We start from the raw sequence: 24,503 nt of genomic DNA on the forward strand, positions 1-24,503 counted from the left end.
CGCTCTGGGATAACCCGACCAAGCCTTCACAGCATCCCCAAGTTCTCTCTAAACCATGTGGCCAATCCCTATGGGAAATAAAAAAGGACCTTTCTTCCTGTTGTTTGACTTCAAACTGGGGTCAAAGGCCTTAGGCTGGTGTGAAAATAAATAAAGGCCCTGAGCACACAAAGGCCATTCTGAAGCCGGCCCTCACTGTAAACACGGGCCTTCCTTTCCTCGGCCTGGAGCTTCCAGGCCCTTCCCCAGGCCCACTGTGACCTCACTTGGCCTAAGGTCCTGGTGGCTGCAGCAGGGCCTGGTGGTCTTGTGGGAAGAGATGAGGGGTTTCTGAGGGTAGTCGGAGGGAAGTGGCTAAGTCTTTATATTCTCTGAAAAAGAAAAACGTGTGCATGTATATGCCCCCTGTTGGACAACTTGCGTATATGCATACTCAAGTTTATAAATTTTCCTTTTATAAAGGGTGTGCAGCATACAATTCACAAATAACAATAAAATAAAAATGCTTTTATTGTAAATTTCATATAGGCAATTGGTTCTAAGACAATGGACTCATTGATTTATATGGAACTCTTGTGTGTAGAGTGGCAAGCATAGTTTTGACATGAATATTGGCTGGTATTTTCATTAGCAAGTACCTGAAAGTGAAACAACAAAGAAGTTAGGAAATCACTCATTTGTCAATTATGAGTGATTTTTTTTTTTTTGCTGTATCTAAAAGAACATTTCCTGTTTGATGTGCTCATCACAATATAACAGCTACAGACTTGACACAGTTTTAAGTAGAATCGGCATTATTAGCATCACTTTCTTAAGTCTGTACAATTAACAAAGCCATAAATTAAGCCTTGATTTATATTTTTTTCTGTTTTACTCAATACCCAACCCCTCCTCCCTGCCACTGATAGTTGTCAGTCTGCTCTCTATCTATGAGTCTCTCCCTATTATGAGTCTCTCCCTATTTTGCATTTTAGTTCATTTTGTTCATTAGACTCCACAGATGAGTGAAATCATATGATACTTGTCTTCAGGATAATTTTGAAAAACATATTTACAAGAGCTATAAACCCATAGTCACTGACATGTGTTTGGATCCAAGTTTATAAAACTATTTTATCATATACTAGAGGCCCGGTGCACAAAATTTGTGCACTGAGGGGGTGTCCCTCAGCCCAGCCTGCACCCTCTCTAATCTGGGACCCCTTGGACATCCCTCTCACAATCCGGGACTGCTGGCTCCTAACCACTCCCCTGCCGGCATGATTGACACCTAACTGGTCCCCTGCCAGCCTGATCACCCCCAACTGCCCTCCCCTGCAGGCCTGGTTGCCCCCAACTGCCATCCCCTGCCAGCCACCATGTGGCAATGTGGGGGTGGCCATCTTGTGACAACAGGGGGGCAGCCATCTTCTGATGATGTGAGGGTGGCCATTTTGTGATGACGTGGGTGGCCATCTTGTGATGTGAGGGTCAATTTGCATATTACCTCTTTATTATATAGGATTTAAAGAACTCAACTTCATTGTTTTACTTCCAGTGCAAAGCTTTGCAAATCCAATAGGAAAAAATATCCTAACGTCAGAATTTAATTTTCAGGCATTTAAAATAAAACCAGCTATTTGAAAACCTTTGTTAAGAAAGGGCAAGTCTTGTATAAGTGAGTGTAAATGGCTTTTGAGAGCAGCTTAGGGTCATAGAAACCTGTAAAGGAATCTGGGGCAGTGTTGTAGTTTTTTATCTTTAATTTAATTTAATTTTTTCAGAGAGGAAGGGAGAGGGAGAAAGAAATAGAGAATCATTGGCTGGCTGCCACCTGCACACCCCACACTGGGGATCGAGCCTACAGCCCAGGCATGTACCCTGACTGGGAATCAAACCGTGACCTCCTGGCTCATATGTCAACACTCAACCACTGAGCCACGCTGGCTGGGCTATAGTTTTTATTTTATTTTTATTTTTTAAATATATTTTTATTGATTTCATCAACATCCATGATGAGAGAGAATCATGGACCGGCTGCCTCCTGCAAGTCCCCAACTGGGGATCGAGCCCACAACCTGGGCATGTGCCCTTGACCAGAATCGAACCTGGGACCTTTCAGTTCCCAGGCTGATGCTCTATCCACTGAGCCAAACCGGCTAGGGCTGGGCTATAGTTTTTAACTGTGCATAATAAGTGACTCCAAAACTTTGGAACAACACCGTATTCTCTCTTTTGGTCTGCTGGGTTGACTGGGCTCATCTGGGCAGTTCTCTCTTGGGGGTCTGTCATGTGGGTACAGTCAGATGGCAGCTGGAGCTGGAGCAATCTAGAGACTCGTCTGGGCCAAGCATCACGATAGCGCCCTCGTGGGCCTGGTGGCTGATGCTGGTTGCTTGCGGGGCGCTCAGCTGGGGCCGTGGTCAACTGGAGTGCCAAGATGTGGCTTCTTCTCTATGTAGCTTGGGCCTCTTACAGCATCGTGGCAGGGGCCCAGGAGTGAGCATTCCAAGAATTAGCATTCCAGGAGATTAAAGTGGAAGCTGCAAGCCCTCTTATGACCTTGCCTTAGAAGTCACGCAGTGTCACTCGCTGCATTCTGTTGGTGACACAGGTGTAGCCTGCAGGTGTGAGAGAGGGCCACTCAGTGGTGTGGATACTGGGATATGTGTTTCATTTGGGGGTCATCTTTGAAGACCAGATACCAAGTGGGCTTTGGGAGAGCAGATACTCCCATCGAGGGTAGGATCTTTGAAAGTTATTTTCATTTCCATGGAAAAAGGAGAAAGATACTTTGTTACCTGTTTTTCATAAAATCCAGTTGGTTTTCTTGAACCTCCCACCATGTAACTCCTAGAGTGCCCAGGTTTATTACCTGGTGGGGCTGGAAGAAATCGGCCTCATCTCTAAGATGCAGAAAGGATACTAGGCCAGTCAGCTCTGTCCCCTAGTGGGCATGCACGACCTGGCCCCGGCCAGAGGCAGGTGCAGCAGTAGGCTCAGGCCTCGCTTGTGGGCATTGGGGAGTGGCAGAGGTGGAGACGGGCTCACCTTTGGGTGCACCCAGTGTAAAAACTGACTCTAGACCACAGAGTGGGGATTTTAGATGAGAAAACCCATGATCTAAAGAACTCCTCAGTTTGGGGATGAGGTCTGGAGGGAGGACGTGATTTGGCGAGCTTCACACACAGTGTGGGAGTGACCAGACCTGCATTCATCTAAGTCTTTATCTCACAATTCTCCCAAAATCACTCCACCTCCATCCCTGTCAGGTTCCCCTTGGTTTCTGCAGTGGTTCCTGGCATCCAGTTACTTCAGTGCTCCTAGAGCAGCGGTTCTCAACCTGTGGGTCGCGACCCCTGTGGCGGTCGAATGACCCTTTCACAGGGGTCGCCTAAGACCATGGTCGGCAACCTCGGCTCGCGAGCCACATGCGGCTCTTTGGCCCCTTGAGTGTGGCTCTTCCACAAAATACCATGTACAGTGCGATTGAAACTTCGTGGCCCATGTGCCAAAGTCGGTATTTAAAGGGCCAGAAGGTTGAGAACCACTGTCCTAGAGGGAGGCTCTGAGGAAAGTGCCATAAATTAGCCTGAGACTATGGATGTCACAGGTCTGTACTGGGACAGGGCTAAGAGCTCGAGGCCCAGTCTGATCTTTCCCTGAATAAGCCATAGGAGGGTTTCAACTTAGACAAATAGCCCCACATTATTTATGCACTCACAAATCATGATTAGATTCCTTCTATGAGCCTATCACTGCCCCAGGCTCTAGGAATACACCAATGAACAAAACTCCGAAGTCCCTGACCTCCAGGAATTCAGAATCCAGGAGAATATTCCTGGACATTCCCAATGGTGGCAGGTGGAACCAATCTTTGAGAACAAAGATGGTTGGCAATTATGAATTGTTTCCTCCATGAAGATGAGTTAAAATAATTAAGACTTCATTTCAATTAAATTCAGAAGCATTTGCTCCACATGTTTCTTCTAAAAAGTGAGACTAATAACATCATTATGGAATGGATCTAAAACCAAGAATTTCAAATTAGAGAATTAAGCATAATGAATTCCCATGAAAGAGATTAGTTACTGAGTTAATCCTTCATTTTCCAAAAATCATTTCATAAACAATAGCTCCTTGGCATGGAACTGGACTCTTTGAAAACTCTGCCTCTCCTCAGAATTCTTGATATGACCTCATCTGAGTGCATTGTTAAATAATCTCAACCCTTTGGGTGTAACTGATTTAGCAAGTTAACACTTGGTACTGTTTAGACAACGGGTGCCTTAGAGGAGCAAGACGGAGCAGGACCAGGCGATTACGGCATGGGAATGGGATTCAGGCCCCTCTTGTCTGGTTGCCTGAGCCATTCTTGCCCTCCGATTTGGCCCATGAAACCTCCACGTCACCCAAACAAATGGCTTAAAAATTTGTCAAAGAAGATACCTGTCATTAAGTCAAACCTGTTGTAAGCATAAATCATTTGACTAAAGCCCATTTTCCTAACCATCATTGGGTAATCATTTATTAAGGACTTCTATGTGGCAGGCACTATGTGGTAATATGGCTAATAGAGGCCCATACCCTGGCTGATTTAGCTTTCAGCGGGGCAGACACACACACACACACACACACACACACACACACACAATGCATGAAGGTGGGAGTTAGGAAAGTAAGACGAATATGTAATGGGGAGTGTTTGGGGGCTACTTTGAGTTGTCTGATTATTCCATTATGGTGGGGACTGGCCTAAAGTTTGGTTGTGTCTGATCACTGTTCAAACCAGCCGTTAGAAGGAGGTTGTGTAGGCTAATGAGCACACTGGGCACAGGGTCAGCAGTTCTGAATTCTCGAACTGGCTGTGCAACTAGTAACTTTGTGTGGCCTTGGCCTTTCAGGGCCTCCGTTCCTATCATTAACAGCTAGGACTTGGTGGAAGGTCATGGAGTTTCTTTTAGTTCTAACATTTAATAATTGCTCGGCCCATGCTGTTAGGTTTTAAGAACACCTGGGCTTGATAAGGTTGCCTGTTTAATCTCAGAAGTCATGTCTATGTTCTTAATACCTAATGTTCCATTGCTTTATGATTCCAGAGCTCTTTCTGATACATTGTTCTCTTCATCCTCACAAAACCTTGTAGAGATGAAGAACGGAGAGTTACAGCAGCTAAGCAACATACCCAGTTTCACATGGGTTGATTGATGAGGGTTGGATCAAAACACTGCTACTCAAATAAAAAAGAATTCCTTCCTTTTTTTCTTTTTAATCCTCACCCAAGGATATTTTTCCATTGATTTAGAGAGAATGGAAGAGAGCGGGAAAGACAGAGAGAAATATCAATGTGAGAGAAATACATTGATTGGTTGCCTCCTGCATGAGCCCCGACCAGGGAGAGCCTGCAACTGAGGTACGTACCCTTGACCAGAATTGAACCTGGGACCCTTCAGTCTCCAGGCTAATGCTCTACCCACTGAGCAAAACCGGCTAGGGCAAGAGTTCCTTCCTTTTTAAGGCTGAATACTATTCCATTGTGTGTTTATACATATATAGCCTCACATCGTTGTCCATTCATTTGTCGACAGACACTTAGGTTGCTTTTAGATCTTGGCTATTGTGAATAATGCCGCAAAAAATATTCTACCATTTGCAGCAACATGGAGGACATTATGCTAAATGAAATAAGCCAGACACAGAAAGACAAATACTGCATGATGTCACTTATATATGAAACCTAAGAAACATCGAACTTTTAAAAGCAGAGAGAACAGTGGTTGCCAGGGGCAGAGGAGGGGAATGAGGAAATATTGATCAAGGGGTTTCGGATATGAAGGATGAATAAGTTTTGGAGACCCAGTGTACAGCATGGTGACTATGATTAACAATACTGTATTGCATACTTGAAATTTGCTAAGAGAATAAATCTTAATTTTTTTTACTGTATGTAAATCATACCTTCATAACCTGACTGCCTCAAAAAAGTATTAATTTATATTTGCGTCTTTTGATTTTAAAAATTTTTGAGTGAATAATTTTGTCAGAAAAACACCCATTCTTTTTTTCCCCCTCTATCTCACCTGAGGATATGTTGTTGTTTTTTAATTGATAGAGAGAGAGATAAATAAAACATCGATGAGAGAGAGAAACGTTGATCGGTTGCCTCCAGTACACGCCCCAATGTGGGATCGAACCTGCAACCTAGGTATGTGCCCTGACCAGGAATTGAACCCGAAACCTTTTGGTGTATGGGAGGATGCTCCAACCAACTGAGTCACCTGGTCAGGGCAAAACACATTCCTTCTTCTTATGCACCATCTACTTTCTGAAGATGCAAATGAGGTCAAAATGAATCGAGAAGAATTGTCATTAACCAGATCAGCTTGTCCAAGTCTGGGAACCATGAAAAATAGTTTAGAAAGAATCAACTAGTAACCTTTCATGGCTTAGTCCTTAGGACTCACTTCCTCTTCTCTGTTTTGTAAACTTAAAATGCTGCCTCTGTAATCCCTCATGCTTTCAGCATCAGTACTCCTTTTGACCATATAAGGATTGCAAACTGAGGTCAGAGAGGTGAGTTGAACGCCGAGCGTGCAAGATCCCACAGGAAGTAGACACGTCCCTAGGAGTGTAAGTCATTTGAGGGCAGGTACCAGGAATATGGTTACTGACGGCACCAACCTGGGTTCTCTGAGGGCAGGGAGACCCACTAAACCTCTAAGTAAATGTGGATATTTACCTTTTGGGATCACAGGCTGACGAATTCCTTCCCATACCCCAACCTAAAAGACCGAGCAAGCCTTTGGAAAAATACGAAGCACTGCCCCGTCCAGATGAGGCAGAGGACTGAGTCAGGGGTTACTTCTTAGTCAAAGGGATGCACCAATTACGCATCTTCTCTGTTTCCCCGCATACCTTCCTTGTGCCTCATGAGCCCAGATAAAGGCCCAGGGTTCTTCCCATTCGAGTGCTTTAGGCAGTCACTACCTGCCCACTGGCGTTGGCATGTGTGTGCAGGTCCTTGGGACTGCGAAAATGAGAAGGCGAAATCTAAACTGGCTTAATAATAACAATAAAAAAAAGAATGTGTTAACCTCTTCCCTTCTTCCCTCCCTCCCTCCCATCCCTCTGTGATCTGTCAGTCTGTTCCATGCCTCCAAGCCTCTGGACCTATTTTGTTTGTCAGATTATGTTCATTAGATTCCACATATAAGTGAGATCATAGAGATTAACCAAAGACCTCATACACATATATGCATAAGCAGTGGGCACAGACACTAGTGTGGTGAAGGCCTGGGGTGGGGCAGGGGCTGGGAGGAAGTGGGTAAAGTGGGGAAGGGGGAGTTGGGAGACATCTACCAACAGTCAAATAACATAAAGACCATAAACAGTCTGAATAATAAAGTGGGGGGGGAAAGATTTATCTGTGTTTCAAATTTAACAACAACAACAACAAAGAATGTGTCAGCTCATGTGACTTAGAAACCCAGCCGGTTCCAAGAGCAGGCAGCCTGTCCCTCACAGGTGTCGCCACCTCCCGCCTCTGCTTCCCTCCTTCCTGAGCTTTGTGCAGTTTCAGCGCAGTGACTGCCCGTTCCAGCTCTCACAGTCCTCCTCTCCGGGTCTGATTGTGACAGCAGCTCATTTCCCAATGCTCTGCACAAAAGCGCTGGGCCTGATGACCGCGGGGTAGACTCCACTGCGACCCAGGGCCGCAGCAGGTGGACTGCGGGCAGCAGGGAACTCCCAGCGAGGAAAGTAGTGCTGTTACTGGAAGGGGAGTGTTCACGTCAGCGAGATGAAACCAGTGTTGGTTACCTCATCTAACGTCGGATTACTCAGAGCAGTTTAGCTCCCAGGCATGCGTCAGAGGGGAGGGGGAAGGGAGCTACATTTGGTTCTTGTGACATCCAGCTGGGTAAACTGAGTCCAGGGGTTCAGCGCCTGCATCTGAGAGGCTGTTCCCATCCCAGTGAGTGTGTTTCCTGGTGCCCCTTGCTCTCTGCCTCTGGCGGGCCAGACTCCACTCAGGACCTGGCCTGTCCCTCCACCACCGTATCCCAGGTCATGGTCATCTTCAGGGCCCAGGTGACCTTTATCTGAGACAAGGTGGGAGCTTCTCAAAAAGGTAAGTGGCAATTTTTAAAAAAGGAAACTAATGAAAAAATTAAAGCAAAATACAGAACTCACAATGCCCTAACAGGACATACGGTGTAGAGCATGTAGTTTCATTCAAATTAAGTGCAGCCTGGAATCCAAAGAATATTTTGTGTATGTATAACCAAACTCTATGACATGCCCACTCCCCACTAAAAAACTTGTAGCATTCAATACACTCTGTTTTGCATTTTGTGTCTTTCACTGGAGGCCTTACCTTGGAAAACTTTCCATATGAGTATCTAATGAGCATCTTCACTCTCTTTACAGCAATTTTGATGGTTTCCAATACTTTGCTTATTATAAACAACACTACAACAACGACCTTTATACATATGTTATTTCATGTGTTTGTGATTATATGTGTAAGATAAATTCCACAAAAATGCAGCAGCAGAATCCTAAGGGAATCCTATTATTGGTTCAGTAGATGCTGCTGACTCAAGGAAACTCTCACCATACCTGAGAGGCCTCTTTCCTAAGGTCCTCACCACTCAGCCTGCAACCAAGTGTTATGTCTTTGCGTCTTTGATAGTGATGGGATGGCATCTCAGTGTTTTTCAGTTCAAACTATAGAAATATGAACATTAATAACTGACTCTTCCTTCTTCATGTCTCCTGAATCCCACATCCAGGCTAATTTCCATCATCACTCTGATGATAGTGACCGCATCAGATATATTCGCACCTTGTCTTCACTCAAAATACACCATTGAGATTAAAAACACATAGCTCTGCCTCATTCCTTCATACAGCACGTATTTCCTGAATATTTATCAGGTTTTAGGCCCTGGAGAGAAAGCCCTAAACAAGACGGACACATTCCCTGTCTCATGGGGCTTATATTCTGATGGGGAAGACATTTAGAAATGGATGGACTACCATTGAAAAGAATGTAAGTGCCCTGAAGTGTAACACAGGGTGACATGGTAGAGGGGCCTCGAGTGGGAACAGAATGGCCTGCCCCCCGCCCCCCTCCCCCCCCCCCCGCCCGCCAAGAATGTTATGAGCAGACAGTACTCATTCACTATTAATAGTAGCAATTTGTTATTTATTAGTTTTGGTCTGAGCTGGCCAGTTGCTTTGGTATTATGTAGCAGAACTTTAATATTACCATTAAAACTACCCCAGAGGTGCTTGAACTTGAGGCAGAAAAAGCCACTCCAGTTCCTCTATGGGCCGGTGCTCAAAATCCAAATGTCCGTCCAATTCCCAAGGACACAAGGCAGGACTCAGTTAAGGGAAAATCATCTCCTCCTTTCACCAAATTCAATAACCAGCTCAGTGTCTGCTGTAAGTCTAGAAAATCTTGTTTGGACTTGGGATCTAGCCCAGTGAGGTGGTACCCAGAGGACCAGATGCTCAGAGGACTGGGCCAAGGGGGCTGTGTTTCCGGTTCCTGACCCCTGTGTCGGTGACTTTGGACTAGCCTTGGTGGGAGACCTAAAGGCTCTGGCCAGGTAGCTTGATTCACAGCATTGAGTCAACTTGCTGCTGTTCTGACTCTCACCTTGGCCTTGAGCCATGGTTTCCCCTTCAGAAGCCAACAGATCCCCACCTTGGACTTCAGTTCTGACATGTATTGTCTCTTTGTATTTAGGTCCCAGTGTCTCCCAGATGGGGACCTCACTTAGCTTCCACCCATCTCTCCATGAGGCCCTGGTCCTGTTACCTGCTCTGGTCATTGTCAGCCATCAGGTATGCTGTTCTATGTCTCGGAGGCCCGGGCAGTGCCAGTCTCCACCTCATCTCGCTGGACGTTTTACCAGGTTGTTCTTTTTCTGGGTAGCACCCACCACAGCACTCCTTAACTATCCTTCCACCACCGTCAGCTGCTCCCAACCAAGGAGCTTCCACCTTCTTCCGCTCGGGCCCAGGCCGTGGCCAGAGAAAGGCTGGATGAGGGAAGTGGCTTCCAACTAACATTTTCTGGACTCTGTGATTCAGTCTCCCCACTTCTATTTTCTGTGCAGCCCGGAAGATGAAATGGCTTGCTAAGGTCACACCATGAGACTGGCAGAATGCAGGCTTTAGAATGTGTTGCCCCCAAGTAGAATGTGACTTCTACCCTTGAGAAGGTAAAGGCCTTCACTGCCGAGTGACACTCCTGTGTCCTCGGTGTATAGCACAAGGCCCAGCATGTTGTAGGAACCTGATCAATAGTGGTGAACAGATGAACGAGTCTTGCTGAAGACCTGTTTTGGAGCCAGTCTCTCTGCCCTTAGCTCTGGGAACAGGGCCAAGATAAGGCTGACCGATGTGGTTCCTTCTCTTACGGAGCTTAGAGATAAACAAGGACTTAGACCTAAAGCAAATTATCATGGGAGGTTGATGAAATAATTACAACTATCCGGCCCTTTACAGACAAGAGGACGGGAGCTAGGCAAGCCTCGGAGCTGCCCACTGGAGGGAGGTGGGCCAATTCCAAGCCCACCTGTTCCCTCCTGATATCTTGTTTCAGAGAGTTGGGCTCTGTCATCTCGGCTAAGGGTGAGGCCAAGGCCTGCTTGAGGGAAGGCAGTGACCTCAGTTTCTAAGAGGCAGGAGCCCTGCCAGACTGTGTCACACCTACAGTGGGGCTGTCTCTTCCTGGAGTCCTGGGCCAGGTAGAGATGGGCCAGATAGAAAGGCTCCACCCATCAGCTATATACTGTGTTCCCTAAGCACCCCCCTACTCCCGCCTCCCCCCCCCCCCCCCCCGACCTCTGCACTGTCAGGCTCTGCCCAGGATGTTCTTTCTGCCTGGGGTGGCCATTTCTGCCTTTCATTCCCTGTCAAAATCCTTTCCACCCTTCAAGGTGAAGTTTAAATACCACCTCCTTCAGGGAGTCTGCCCTGATTACCACCCCTATGTCCTCATCCAGGAGGAAGTGATGGCTCTATCTTCTGGCCTCACATAGTTCTCAGTCTCTCCCTCCCTTATTGCAAAGACAGAAGCAAATGATGGGTTCCTTGGTGTGTGTTAGAGCATTCATCCATTTATTCCCCAACTGTTTATTGAGCACCTACTATGGGCCAGGGGTTGTAGGCAAGGTCTCTGCTTTCATAAAATTTGCTTTCTGATAGGAGAATCAGAAAAAAAAGCAAGTAAACAAATGAAATATTTTCAGGTTGATAAAGGCTAATGAAAAGCACGATAAAGGGTTTTGGGTGGGGTGTGCGTACAACAGGTTAGACGGGTCCATCAGGGACAGCTGCTGAGGAGGTGAAATGTGAGCTGAGTTATGAATGACGAGAAGCAGCCAGCTATGGGAAGAGCTGGAAGAAGGGCATTCCAGGTCGCGGGAGGACAGGTGCCAAGACCCCGAGGCAAGGAAAAGCTTAGTGTGTTAGAGAAGCAAGAAGAAGCATAGTGTTGTGGACATGGGTGTGTGTGTGTGTAGGGGGTGTGGGAAGAAGGAGGGATGAGAGAGGAGGCAGGACCCAGGTCAGATCCGGCTTTGGGGGCCATGGTGAGCCTCTCGGGGTTTCCTAGACCTAGAAAGCCCCTGGGCAGTGTCAGGCAGGGGAGAGGTGAGGACTGACTGAGGTTCATTCATTCATTCATTCATTCACTCAGTGATGACTCATGCCTCCCTGTGACAGAGCATTCGGTGCTGAGAACACGGGAGGACTGGAGATGCTGTCTGCCCTCTGGATGTGTTTGTGGACTGGAGGTGCCTCCCCTGAATTCATTCCACCTACAAGGTCTGCCTTTCGTCCTTGCTGATTCACTTATCTGATGGCAGGTTCCTCGCGAGAGAGTGAGCTGTGAGCCCGGCTGCGCTACCGGGAGCATGTTAGAAATGCAGACCCCGGGCCCACTCAGACCCGCCGGATCGGAATCTGAACCCCAGCTGATGTGTAGTCCCATGAAAGCTGGAGGAGGACTGGCCCAGAAGTAATCAAGTTGGTAACAGACTCTTACTAACCAAGCTGAGAAGGCAGGAATGAGTCAGACACCAGCTCAACAATGCACAGCGGGGGCTAGTAACCGCTTACATCACTGCTTCTCCAAACTGAAGTGCACGCACGTGTCCGGGGAGTCTTGTTACAATGCGGCTTCTGGCTCGGGGAGTTCGGAGAGGGGCCCCGAGCTCTGCGTTTCTAACAAGCTTTACGGTGACGTGTTCGCCGCTGGCCACGGAGGACAGAGCCTCGCCCGACACTCACACGGTGGCCCACTTGATTTCCATGATCACACCTGCTGTGAGATGTTCGTTTACGTTACGTGGATCAGGAAACAATTTATAGTGCTGAAAACTGAGCTGTGGAACCTCGGCTTGTTTTTCTCACCTGCAAAACGAGGCTGACGATATTACTGCCTGCGTTAGAGAATTTCTTGGAAGAGTAAATAAAACAAAATGTGTGTCATGTACTCAGCATAATGTTTGGCACACAGCAAGGGCTCGATATTTGGCAGCTTTTAAAATGTTTCTGGAACTTAAGTCCAGCTTTTCTGATTCCAAAGCGGGGATTCTTCCCACCAGGTTGGTAGAAACCAGTGAGGTTGTCCCAGCTGGAAGATGGGGTGAGCAATTAAATATTTAGCAAGAACTGAATGTGAATGGAGTCGGCAGGTGGATTCCTAAGGACAGGTGACAAGCTCACATCCTCCCTCTGAGGATATTTGTGTGTTTGGAGCTGGTGACCCCTGAGAAGCTCCCCCTCTTCAGCCTGTGTTTTCTCCTCCTCTGGACCACATGCTCACAGCCTGTTTTGACAAGAGCCATGACCTCCAACTGATCACAGTTCAATTGCAGCGATCTCAGCACCTGTCCTATGCCAGGCGTGGCTTCCCCGTCGCCATTGAAATCAAGAGGCCGTCTCCGAGAGCAGGTCATGGCTCCTTCAGGCTTAGTTGATGAGTGACTATCACTGTCCCAGAGGGAAAAAACACACAACAAAACTCTTGAGGTTGACATCCACAGATTATGACCACAGGGTCCCTGCCTACTTTCTCAGCCTCCATTTGGATCCCTTCGCCCCGTCCGTCCACCGCCTGCTCACTCCCGTCATTCCCCTAATGCTTCATGTCTTTGTTTGGGAAATGCTCACCTGCATACCTGGTCGCCTGGCAACCTCCTAAAGTCACGTCCTTGGCACATATGATCTGTGCCAAGACTGTTGTAGACACTGAGAACACAGCGATGAAGGCAAGGTTCACCGTCCCCGCCCTCGTGGAGATGACATCTTATTTGGGGGAAACAGACAATATGCAATACACAAATAAATAAGCAAGGTACTGCCAGACGGTGGCCATGCATACAGGAGGAAAGGGGTGACGTGACAGAGATCGTTGGGGTGTCTGTGGGGTGGCCGCAGGAAATGATGAGATGGGGAAGAACTCCTTGGGGAGGGCGTGTAGCTGTGCTGACTGATGCTGAGGAGCTGGCCAGGTGGGGGGATGGGGAAAGTTCATTCCAGACAGGAAGGAAGAGAGGACAACCAGGAACAGAATGAAGGACATGAGGCCAAGGCAAGGGAGGAGGGCTGGAGAGCTGTGAGCTGAGCTGGAGAGGCTGACCCCCTGCCACCCCACAGTGCTTTCCGTGTTGGGGTGTAATCTGGGCACCAGGGACCGGGCTTTTTCGTGCCTATAGTCTCAGAACAGAACCTGGCTTGTAGTCAGGACTCCCTAAGTCAGCGGTTCTCAACCTGTGGGTCGCGACCCCCTTGGTGGTCGAACGACCCTTTCACAGGGGTCGCCTAAGACCATCCTTCATATCAGATATTTACATTACAATTCATAACAGTAGCAACATTTCAGTTATGAAGTAGCAATGAAAATAATTTTATGGTTGGGTCACAACATGAGGAACTGTATTTAAAGGGCCAGAAGGTTGAGAACCACTGCCCTAAGTGTTGATCGAATAGGCCAATGTGAGACAGAGATGGAGAGTGTGGGGATGAAGTCTGGGTGATGCAGCTCGTCCAAGGCGGTCTTTGCAGAGTCAGTGCCCTCAATACACGTTTCCCCGCTAATTCTGGTGGTACCTGGGCCGATGACCCAACCCAAAAACAGCTCCAGGAGCAGCCCTGCCTCCGGTTGAGAGAAACAGATCACCTCTCGGTGTTCTGAAAAGGAACGTGAGCGGTTGATCAAGACGCAATCAATTTCAAAATAGAAACTGGAACTGAGTACAAATGGCCTGAGAGGAAGAACAGAGACACGGCCTCCCCAAGAAACCGAACAGGAGGGCAGACAATGAGCACTGGCAGAGAGGGGATCTGACAGCCGCAATCGCTGGAGGGAAGTCAGGCCCAACCGGAGCAGCGCCAGCAGCAGGGTCTGAGTCGCCCTGAATGAACTAGCCACACTCGGCCTTCCCTGCCCACCCAGTGAAAACCATTCCCTCAAATCCTGTTCTATTTCAGGAAACGGCTGCTGCGGCATAGGAAGTCCTGCACTTTCCACATGAGGACCAAGAGTCAGGTCTGGGCCGTGGGTGCTCACACGGCGGGTGCCTCGGCCTATTGTGCTGCTCACATAATAAGCTGGGTACAGTGTACCCTGGGGGTTAAGCAGACTTCCTTTCCAGGCAGGGAAAGGCTGAACTCCAGCCTTGTCACCATAAAACATGGATTTCAGTCCCTCAAGGAGCCTTAAACTATTCCTGTGCCCCCTCCAAAGGAAAGAGGGAACATCGGCCAGATTCCATGACCTGTCATGTCCCTTTCGCTCCCTCCTGTCCTGGGAGAGGAACTTTGAAAGCCCGGCCTCACCTTCCCAGAGAAGCCACAGGTGCGAGGGTCCGGATGTGCACCTTCTTTGCAGGCTGATGGCTCCTGTAACTACCCTGGGCCGCTGCTGAACCCTGCTCTGGGGAGGATTGGGGGCAGGCCAATGGCAGGTGACCTCGGTGGGGAGAGCACTTTTCCCTCCTCTCTGTCCTGGTCTGATGGAAGTGTTACAGTCACTATGCCCACAACTGAGAGTTTTCATAGGACAGAGTCTTTATGGGGTGGGGCTGGGTGTCCCCCTGAATCCCTTATTGTAGCAGGTTGTCTAAGGATCCTATTTAAGTTCTCGGATGTTCAGTAGTCTCTACAAACTTTCTAGGTTTTATCTGGGATCTTAGTAGATATTTCTATTGCAAGAACTTCTATAGCACATGGACAAGGAGTGGTTGGAGAAAGCAGAAAAAAAGGAAACATTTTGAGCTGGGCTGGTGAGAGGGATCCCCGTTCTGCCAGTTTGGGAAGGATTTTGGTTTATTCTCATCCAAAATAAAGTGGATCAAGCCTGGTCTTCAGTCACAGTGAAGAGGAAATTTAAGACTTTCCAGGGGTGCTGGTTTAAGGCTCTGCGGCCCAGTCTCACCGAACACACTTCGGGGTGGGTACCGGCTGTGCATTCACTTGCTGTGCGCCCTTGGACAAGTCGCCACCTGTCTCTGGGCCCCAGCTTCCTCTGGAAAAGGAGAGGGCTGGGTTGGATCATGATTTCTTTAAACCTGTGACTAATTATCACAAATTAAAAACAATTAAATCACAGAGTAGAAAATTGGGCACAGTTTAATCCTCCCGATTAAGGACAGGTGAACGTCTCCGAGTGGCGTTAATCTATCTCTAATTCCTTTAAACACCTGGTCTCACCTTTTTACAGTAGTGGTTCTCAACCTTGGATGCACATTAGACTCACCTGGGAATCTTTTTAAAATCCTGATTTCTGGGCCTCATCCTCCGGAAATTCTGTTTCTTTGTTACTAATGTTGTGGCCCCACCTCATAACAAAGAAACAGAATTTCCGGAGAATGAGGCCCAGAAATCAGGATTTTAAAAAGATTCCCAGGTGATTCTAATGTGCAGCCAAGGTTGAGAACCACTGTTTACAGCATGAGAGCAGACTCAGGCTCAGCCCTCCTTAGACGGTCTGTCTCTACCGAGATAAGGATTTAATCAGATTGTTTTGTTTTCATTTTATTTATTCTTATGGTTACCTTTCTATGACAAGTCATCCTGGTTTCCCATTTACGGCAGTGATGTAGTGTTTTTTCTTACATGTGTGTCTGTAGATGAGAACATCTAAAGCAGCTGTGGGCAAACTACGGCCCGCGGGCTGGATCCGGCCCGTTTAAAATGAATAAAACTAAAAAAAAAAAAAAAAGACCGTACCCTTTTATGTAATGATGTTTACTTTGAATTTATATTAGTTCACACAAACACTCCATCCATGCTCTTGTTCCGGCCCTCCAGTCCAGTTTAAGAACCCATTGTGGCCCTCGAGTCAAAAAGTTTGCCCACCCCTGATCTAAAGAAACCTATGAAGGTGGTATTGGCATATGGCAAAACTGTGAGGTCGGTACATGCACGCTGGGAAACCCTGGTCTGGATGACCTGCAAGTATGGCTGTGGTGTTGTTTGTTTTTTGGCTTTTTTTTTTTTAACATAAAATAATTGGCTCTTGACATCTTAAATCCTCCCTGAAGAAAGGAAAAGTTTAAATAATGAATGACTACATCAATTTACCTTTTACTTTCAGTTTTCCTTGTTTCCAAATCTCATTGGCTCTTTGCTTGGAGTATTTTTAAATTGACTGGCTGTTTGATTCAAATTATGTATTTAAAAAGTTTTGGCGCGGGCTCCAGGCCTGGTGTGTTTGCTGGGCTGGAGTCTGGGCGTGCCACCAAGCTGCTTTGGCTGGGTGACAGTTCAAACACAGCCAAACAGCTGGTCCTGCCGGGAGAGTCATCGGTGGGCAGATCCCACAAACACAGAGTCCTGGGCCCTGCAGGGGATCTGAGGGGCTGGGTGGCGAACTCAGGTCCAAGGGAGGCCATCGGACTCAGGGGAGCCATCGCTGATCCCCCCCCACCCCCCACCTCCGCTTTCTACTTCCTCCTCCCCAGGCGCTGTCGTGGGCTCTGACTTCAGTGCTCACTGGGCACTGCTGCCTCTGGAAGCGGAGTCAGTGGGTCAGGAAGACTGGGCTTTCTCATCGGTCCGCCTCACACTGCAGGCAAAGGCTTGACTTCACCGGGGAGGGACCGAGTATTTGAGACCCTTTCAGGCAGGGCCATGCCTGCCCCTCAGCCCAATTCCAGCCACGTGGTTTCATTTATTAGCTTTTTCTGAGGGCAACAGAGCATCACGGGCAAGGTAAACGGGAGCAGATTAGTGCACTGTACTGAAAACTTTCCAGTGGCTCCAGCAGCACAAATAGTTACTACGGAAAGAATAGAGCGAGAGACTCCGCAGGGCTGCTGTGGTGATGAGCGGAATCGCATGGAGAGAGCACCACAGCTGCGTCCGCTCATCGGCGGCCCTCCACGAACAATAGCAGGATTCCTGTTCTACGCCTCCCGCTGGAAGTGGTCCTCGTGGGTCTCAGCATATGTTTGTTGAATGAGCAAACGATGGAACTGGCCGGCTTAGAGGGAGAAGCTAGAGGTGTCCACGCTGAAGACGTGAGCTGCTGACTGAGGGCCCTGCTGCTCCCATCACATATCAACATAGAAATGAAAGTGAGCCCAGAGACAAGCTTCAGGTCTGCACCATCAGCCCGGCGGATGACCGCCAGGCAGGGGGGCTTTGAGGGGCCAGACCCTGCAGAATGGCTTGCTATTTACCCTCCCCTTTCCACACAATTGATTTTAAAGTGAGAATATGCCTCCAATTAAGCCACCAGAGGGTTGCAGCCGCCCTGTAATAGGCGGTAGCTGTGAGCAGTGGAGCAGGTGGGCGTGTCCTCCCTGGCAAAGGCTTCCAGAGTTTTTGAGGTTTGGCAGGAAGATCCAAGGAGTCTGCTCCTGACTCAGCAGAATATTGAGGAGGAGATGAGGCTCCGAGTCTGTCTTCTGTTAAGAGTTTCTTTTTCTCCTCTCCTGACCTCAGGGTGTGATAAAGATAACCTGCCAGAACCCGGAACCTCACTCAGACTGATGAGAGGAGAGGAGCGGCAGGCGGCAGATAGGCCGTGATCAGAAGAATGATGAGAGCAGCATCCACGCGACAGTCTCTGTCTGGCCATCTGGATGCTGCTGGACTCCCAACGGCGTAGATGTACTTGGGGTCAGTAAACCTCCTAAAGTTCCCCAGCCAAACGGTCTCTACATTCGAGGTAGCTTAGGATCAGGGTCCGCAAGGTGCAGGGGTCTCGGTTAGAGGTCACCGCTGGCCAGGCGCGCCGTCGAGGGGGTCTAGGTGAGCTACGAGAGGCACTGTTGGCAGTGGAGGGCTCACTGCGTGCCAGGCAGTACACGTAGCCCTTTATGTGGGTCATCCCCGCCAATCCTCCGCCAGCCCCGCGGCGCATGGTCGTAAAGGTCCACTATTTATGGTCCCAGGCAGCGTGCCCACTCCCCGAGAGCCCTGGCTGCCTTTGGGAGTTCTCTCGCTCAGTGTTTATGGTCTCGACGGACCGGTAAATCAGACGTCTTCCTCTCTCGCTATAGTGCTTGGAGGTTTCTTCAAACCACACTAGTGAGGCAGGGAAGGTTCGGCTGGAACTTCTTCTTTCCGGGACTTGGAATCCTGAGCTTATCAGTGGAGAGCAGAAATCCTCGGGACTTGATTATAGCTCCAGTTCTGGGCCCGGCTGTCAGGTAACGTCTGCTGTCTGCTCTGCGCTCATCCTAAACCTTCTCCTCTGCCCCCTTTTGTGAGCTGAGCTGGCCCACATCCTGCAGTCCATTTCCTTTAGCCAGAGCCTTCCAGGGGCCCTGAATTCTGTCTGCAGAGCCCGGGAACCTAACTCTAATGGAACCAAAGCCTCTGTGCCCTCCAGGCCCGAGTTTCAAAGAGGCCGTGTGTCTGCCAGTCTGAGAATGTACGATTCTAAAATGATCTGGTTAATGCCTTCTCTGTGTTGAGAGCTGCGCAGAGTTCACACCTGCAATTCCAGGCAGCTTGAGCCGTCAGCTGAGTCAGCAGTAGGCTGTGTGAGCTCAGCTGACAGCACATCCCTCGCTCCCGCTGGCCTCTCCCTGTGGGCTCCACATGGAAGGTCCTGCCAGCCTCCTCCCTGTGCTCGCCCATAAGACCTGGGGTTCACCATCCCCTGGAACAATGCGCAGACCACACCGGGGAAAGCTGAAATTGAGCGACAAGTTTTTGCCCCATCAATGGTCCCTGGGGTGCCCAAGGGTGGTCCAGCCACTAAGCAGCAATGAGCAGAGCCTCCTGGCAGCTTTGAGAAATGCTTCATAACCTACTTGGAGTGTGAAAGTTTATACATGTTCCTCCATGTTGCCATTAGGCAGATATAAACAGACTAGAGGCCGGTGCACAAAATTTGTGCATGGGAAGAGTCCCTAGGCCTGGCTGGCGGTCAGGGCCAATCAGGGCCTTCTGGCTGCTGGCCGGGCCTTCCTTCATTCCACGTCACCCCCTGGTGGTCAGCTCACATTATAGTGAGCGATTGACCTCCTGGTTTCCCAGTCGAACTCCTGAGGGGACAATTTGCATATTAGGCTTTTATATATATAGATATTTATGAATGGTATGGACACACTTTTTCCCCCATTTGAAACTCAGTAAAGCTATTTTTATTTTGAACAAAAATTTAGTCCAGTTGTTCCTGAGTTACCCTTTGCCAAATAATATCGCTTCCCTCAAGTGAACCTATATGCTTCTTCTATATGGGAGCTTTGATCTGGGCACAGTGGCTAGTGCACGAGTTTTCAAACATTTTCTTTAGCATTGGAATCAGTTTTTCAATTACAGTTTATGTGGGACTATAGTACACAAAACAGATAAGATGGAGCTGCTCTGTTGAAGTCACCCCTGCCCTGTGACATCCCTCTCCATCCCCCTACCAGGGTCCCTGAGCCAGCTCTGACGAAGCACAGAAATTGAGGAAAGATTGGAAAACTGCTGATCCAGCAGTTAATTTGAACAGAATTGGATTCAGTGGACATGGGGTTGGGCAAGGTCTGAGCTAGAAGGCTTGCACTGCTCCTCTCTCTCTCCTTCTTTGTTTTGTCCTCTTGCCCTCACCCATCACCCTCTGCCCCCCCCCCCCCCCCCCCCACCAAGATATGGCTGAAGGTGGTTGCAGAGAGATGAAAAAAGGCAGAAAGGTGGGAGAGTGATGGAGAACTCATCTGGGCAACAGAGTTGCTCCCAGCAAAGTACTTGGGATGCCTCAGATTTACAGGAACTGGTGGGAAGAGTAAAGAAGTCACTGAATAGGTATGTGAGCAGCTAAAAGACAGCCAAGGAAACGGGCCACATGCTGAGCTGTCTGCCGCCCGGGGCATTTAGGTGGTGCCAGCTTCCTGGGAGCACTGTGGACACAGCAGAAGGGCTTTTGTACCAGCAGGGAAGCTGGTTGAGTTCTTTTGCTGTGTGTCTGTCCTGCTTGCCGTGGTGCTAAGGGTTTTGGACCCCTCTCTAAGGAATATACTCATTATAGGAGCCTCTGAGTTAGCGTTTGGGGCTGTGGAAGCCAGACACCGGTCAAGTTGAAGTGTATATGGCTCTATGGTTTGCCAAGTGCTTTTGTGCACATGACCTCAAGGTTCCTCTGAGGTGTGCTGGGAAGGTGTGTGTGAGGAAGGTGACACAGAGCCTGATGTCCCAGACACTGCTGATGTCACCACCGTGTAGAGGAAGCAGGGCATGAATGAGGTGGGAAGAGAAACACGGAACAGACAGGCTAATTGCCAGGTATTCTGGGTTTGGGCTCCCACATATGCCCGGCCCCCAGGCAGGATGGTGGTGTTGTGCATTCCATTCCCGATAGGTCAGACTGGCTTTGTGTTAAGTTTCCTGGATCGTGCCACTCAAATGTGTCATGTGTACTTGGTTGTCATAGCACGTTGCTCAAAGAGGATGATCTTTCAGGCCAAAGGTCACATGCTGGCTGCCCGCGCAAGCTGTGCTAGCCCCAGATGAGTTTTGTTTGGTCTGCATCAGGTTTAAAATTTTGAATTGGTTGCTAACGTTTAAAAATTGGAAGCTCTCTGCATTTCTGGTTGTCCTGAAAAAAATTTGGAGGATATGACAACATTGGTTTTTGCAACTGCCCAGTTCTGAGTCATGGGTTCATCACAGACCCGAGCCAGCCTGCTTCGCTTCTCTGTATTAACTCCATGGCCCCATGTGCACTTGACTTTGAGACCCGTGGCCTAGGCTGCTGTTTTGTGTAACTTGCCATGTGGAAAAGGGGTTGGCAAACTACAGCTTGGGGGCCAAATCTGGTCCTTGTCCTGTTTATATAAATAAAGTTTTATTGGAACACAGCTACATCCATTGTTGACATATGGTCCATGGTTGCTTCCACACTTCACAAAGTGCAGTAGTTGCTAGAGAGACCATATTGTCTGCAATTCCTAAAATATTTGCTCTCTGGCCCTCTGTAGAAAAAGTTGATTCTTGCTGGAGACTGTAGTCAGAGGGCTGACTTTTCACTACAAAATGGCCCATCCAACTGTTTTCTAAATAAAAGTTTTTTTTCCTCTTGGAGGAATTCTACTTCATTTTCATGCTCTCGGGGCCTATTTATAACCTACCCAACTGAGAGGGGAAGTGAGTGACCAATTGTTCCCTGGGCCTGAGTTATTACGAGGTCATACAATGTCAGTTTCGGTGGTCAGGGCGCTCAGGCAGTTGGCTTCCTTTCATGTTTCCCTTGCCGGCCCTGTCCGTGGGGAAATACCTGGACTTATTGGCATCCTGCTTTTCTGTGGACTCTACCTCTAATCCACAGGGATTCGCATTGCTGTTGTTATTGTCGTTTATGAGAACAATATCTCACACGTGTGCAGTGGAAGTGGCTGACTCACAGTATCCCTGTACGTCTTCTCACGTTCTCTTCCCAAGACTATCCTGCAAGGCCGGTTGACTGCCCCTGGAACGGCTCTTCTTCCTCCCATCTTCCTTGCTGTGGGGCCTCGCTCTGGGCAGTGACTGAACATGCCAGACTCTTGCTTTTCTAGCTTCCATAGCGGCTGGGGTGACCACATGACCCTATTTTGGCTAATGATAGATAGGGGAGTCTTCTGGGAGGCATCTAGGGAATGTTTTCCTTCCTCATAAGAAAGCATTATGTTCAAGAGAGTTTCCGTGTCTCTCCCTTTTGTTTCCATGTGGCTTTGTGAGGATGTGATGGTTGGAGCTTTGCAGCCATCTTGGGACATGAGGTGAGGTGTCAATGATATCCGGAGGATATTGGGAGCGGGGAGGAGAAAATTCTGAGTTCCTTGGGACATCTGTGAGCCTGGAGCCATTGCCCTTCAGATGGCTTTTGTTATGGGAGATGCTAAGGAAACTTTCTTATTAAAGCCACTGTGGGTCAGGTATTCTGCTCTTTTATGGCCCAAAATATCTTATTTCAAATTACATAATTTAAAAATTGTAACAGTTCTTACTATGGGTTAGGTACTGTTCCGAGTGCCTTCCAAATAGTAACTCATTTAGTCTTCATAATGACACTAGAAAGTAGGTATCATTATCCCGATTTTATAGAAGCGAAAAGTGACATTCAATAAATGCTAATACTGTATGAGGTCACATGCCTGGTAAGAGGCAGAGCTAGGATTTAACCCTGGGGCATTCTGGCTCCAGAGGGCCATGCGCTTACTCACTGTACTGGACTCCCTCTCTAGAAGAGAGGAAATGGTTGGCTCCATGTCACATGACATAAGTTGTCTCACAGCACCTGGTGCCTCCCTAAGCCTAGGACAGGCACTGGAGTGGTCTGTGCACTGTCCCTCCCTCTCCTTGCCAGACAATGAGCTCTCCATCACTCTCCATATTCATTACTCTTGAGCTGGGCACAGTCCTATATTGTAGTGGGTGCTCAATCCTACGACTAGATTTCAAACCTCTTTGCTACTCTCCTGCTGCTCCTCCTTCCTTCCTCCTGGCTGCATGCATCAAACCACTGCCAGCCTGGGTGAGCTCAGGAGGAGCGGGTAGCCAGGCTGTACCCTGTGCCTTGTATCTTACTGAGGGACATTGCATAGTGGCCACAAGTATGGAGTTTGAAGTCAGGCAGCGTGAAGATTAATTGTGGCTCTGCAACTTCTAGCTGTGTTATCCTGGGAAAATCCCCTCCCCTCTCTGAGCCTCAGTGTGCTCTTCTGTAAAATGCAGTAATAATGACCTACGCAATGAGGTAATTTTGAGTATTAAATTGATAGGCATATAAAATGCTTCACAAAGTCCCTGTCACCAAGTCCTCGCTTAGTAAATGGTAAATACAGTTATTAGTGAGGCTGCTTTTTTATTCTTACTGTCACTATGCTTGAGGCTGCTTGTGGGTTAAATGTCTTGGGACCCTCTATTCTGTTTGAGGTGGGCCAGAAGTCCTGGGAGTGCGGCAGGGACTCACTGTGAGAGGGATGGCCCAGGAGTCAGGAGAGCGAGCTCAGCGGCTCCCTCTCTCTCTGGGCTCCTGTTTCCCCACCTGGCAAATGCATGTGGTGGCTGAGATGACCCTAAGCTTTCCCAGCTGGGACAGGCCCCCCTGCAAGACACACAGGCCTCCATTCTTTCTGGGGCTCTGCACAGCCCAGGAGCAGTACCATCCCTCAGGACCCTGGTTCAGTTTTCTCCCAAATTGACCAAGGTTCCTATCCCATCAGCCACCAGCCACCAGCATACCCACTGCCTGGCATGGGGTGCATGGCCAATAATTCAGAGCTGGATGAATGAATGAACTCCACTGAGTGAGTGAGTGACCTCTGAAGGTTGGGCAGATTTGGTTTCTTGTAGTATAAATATTTAGAATATGACCATGATTATAGTGTTTGGCAAGGGGAATCACTTACTCATGGTCATGGCCTGAACCTGGCCAGACTGTGAGCCAGCACCAGAATAAACTGGACTGAACTGCCAGCCTCAGAGCCAAAGGGAGACTGACTTTCCATTGACCCATGAGCCAGGTCTGGTTTTTAGAAAGAATTTTACGAACATTCCAATATCTAGCAAACCTGTCAAACCAGATGCATCCTTGCATTTGCTTCTAAAACCCTGAACTGGGACAAAATTAGACCCCAAATGATTCTTGTTTATAATATTGCACAACACATGTAAATAATACAACATATGTAAATAGCACTTGCAGGACACGTTGTGCTAAGTGCCTTAGCTCATTTATTCCTCAGTTAATCCTATGAAGTTGGTACCAGTGAGGATAAGTGAGGAAAATTCAACAGCTAAGTAATTTTTGCCAAGGTCACATGACCACTAGGAGACAGAATGGACATTGGACCGCAGGGCCATTGGGTTCCTCAGCATCAGTGACAGCGACAGTGTAGTGAGCCTGCTTACCAGGCAGTCCCCGGCTGGACATTGTGTGTGTGTGAACTCACTGGATCCCTACAACTGTCTGGAGTGCGCCATTATCACGTCCATTTGAAGATGAGGAAACAGCTTTTGAGAGATGACATAACCTGCCTGCAGTGTGGGTGGTAGAGCCCACACAAGCTGCCCCCATA

At 48.4% G+C, this 24,503-nt stretch overlaps 1 long non-coding RNA gene across 1 annotated transcript in view; it reads right to left on the bottom strand.

Annotated features, from left to right (window-relative positions):
- Positions 1-492: 492 nt before the first annotated feature.
- LOC106698600 overlaps positions 493-24,503 on the bottom strand; it is a 35,326-nt gene continuing 11,315 nt past the window's right edge. Inside the window, exon 2 of the long non-coding RNA XR_001349953.2 lies at positions 493-638. This is a non-coding gene — a long non-coding RNA (uncharacterized LOC106698600). The remainder of the gene's footprint in view (positions 639-24,503) is intronic.

The sequence above is a fragment of the Myotis lucifugus genome, unplaced genomic scaffold, assembly GCF_000147115.1.
Source record: "Myotis lucifugus unplaced genomic scaffold, Myoluc2.0 scaffold_202, whole genome shotgun sequence".
Classification (NCBI taxonomy): Eukaryota; Metazoa; Chordata; class Mammalia; order Chiroptera; family Vespertilionidae; genus Myotis; species Myotis lucifugus.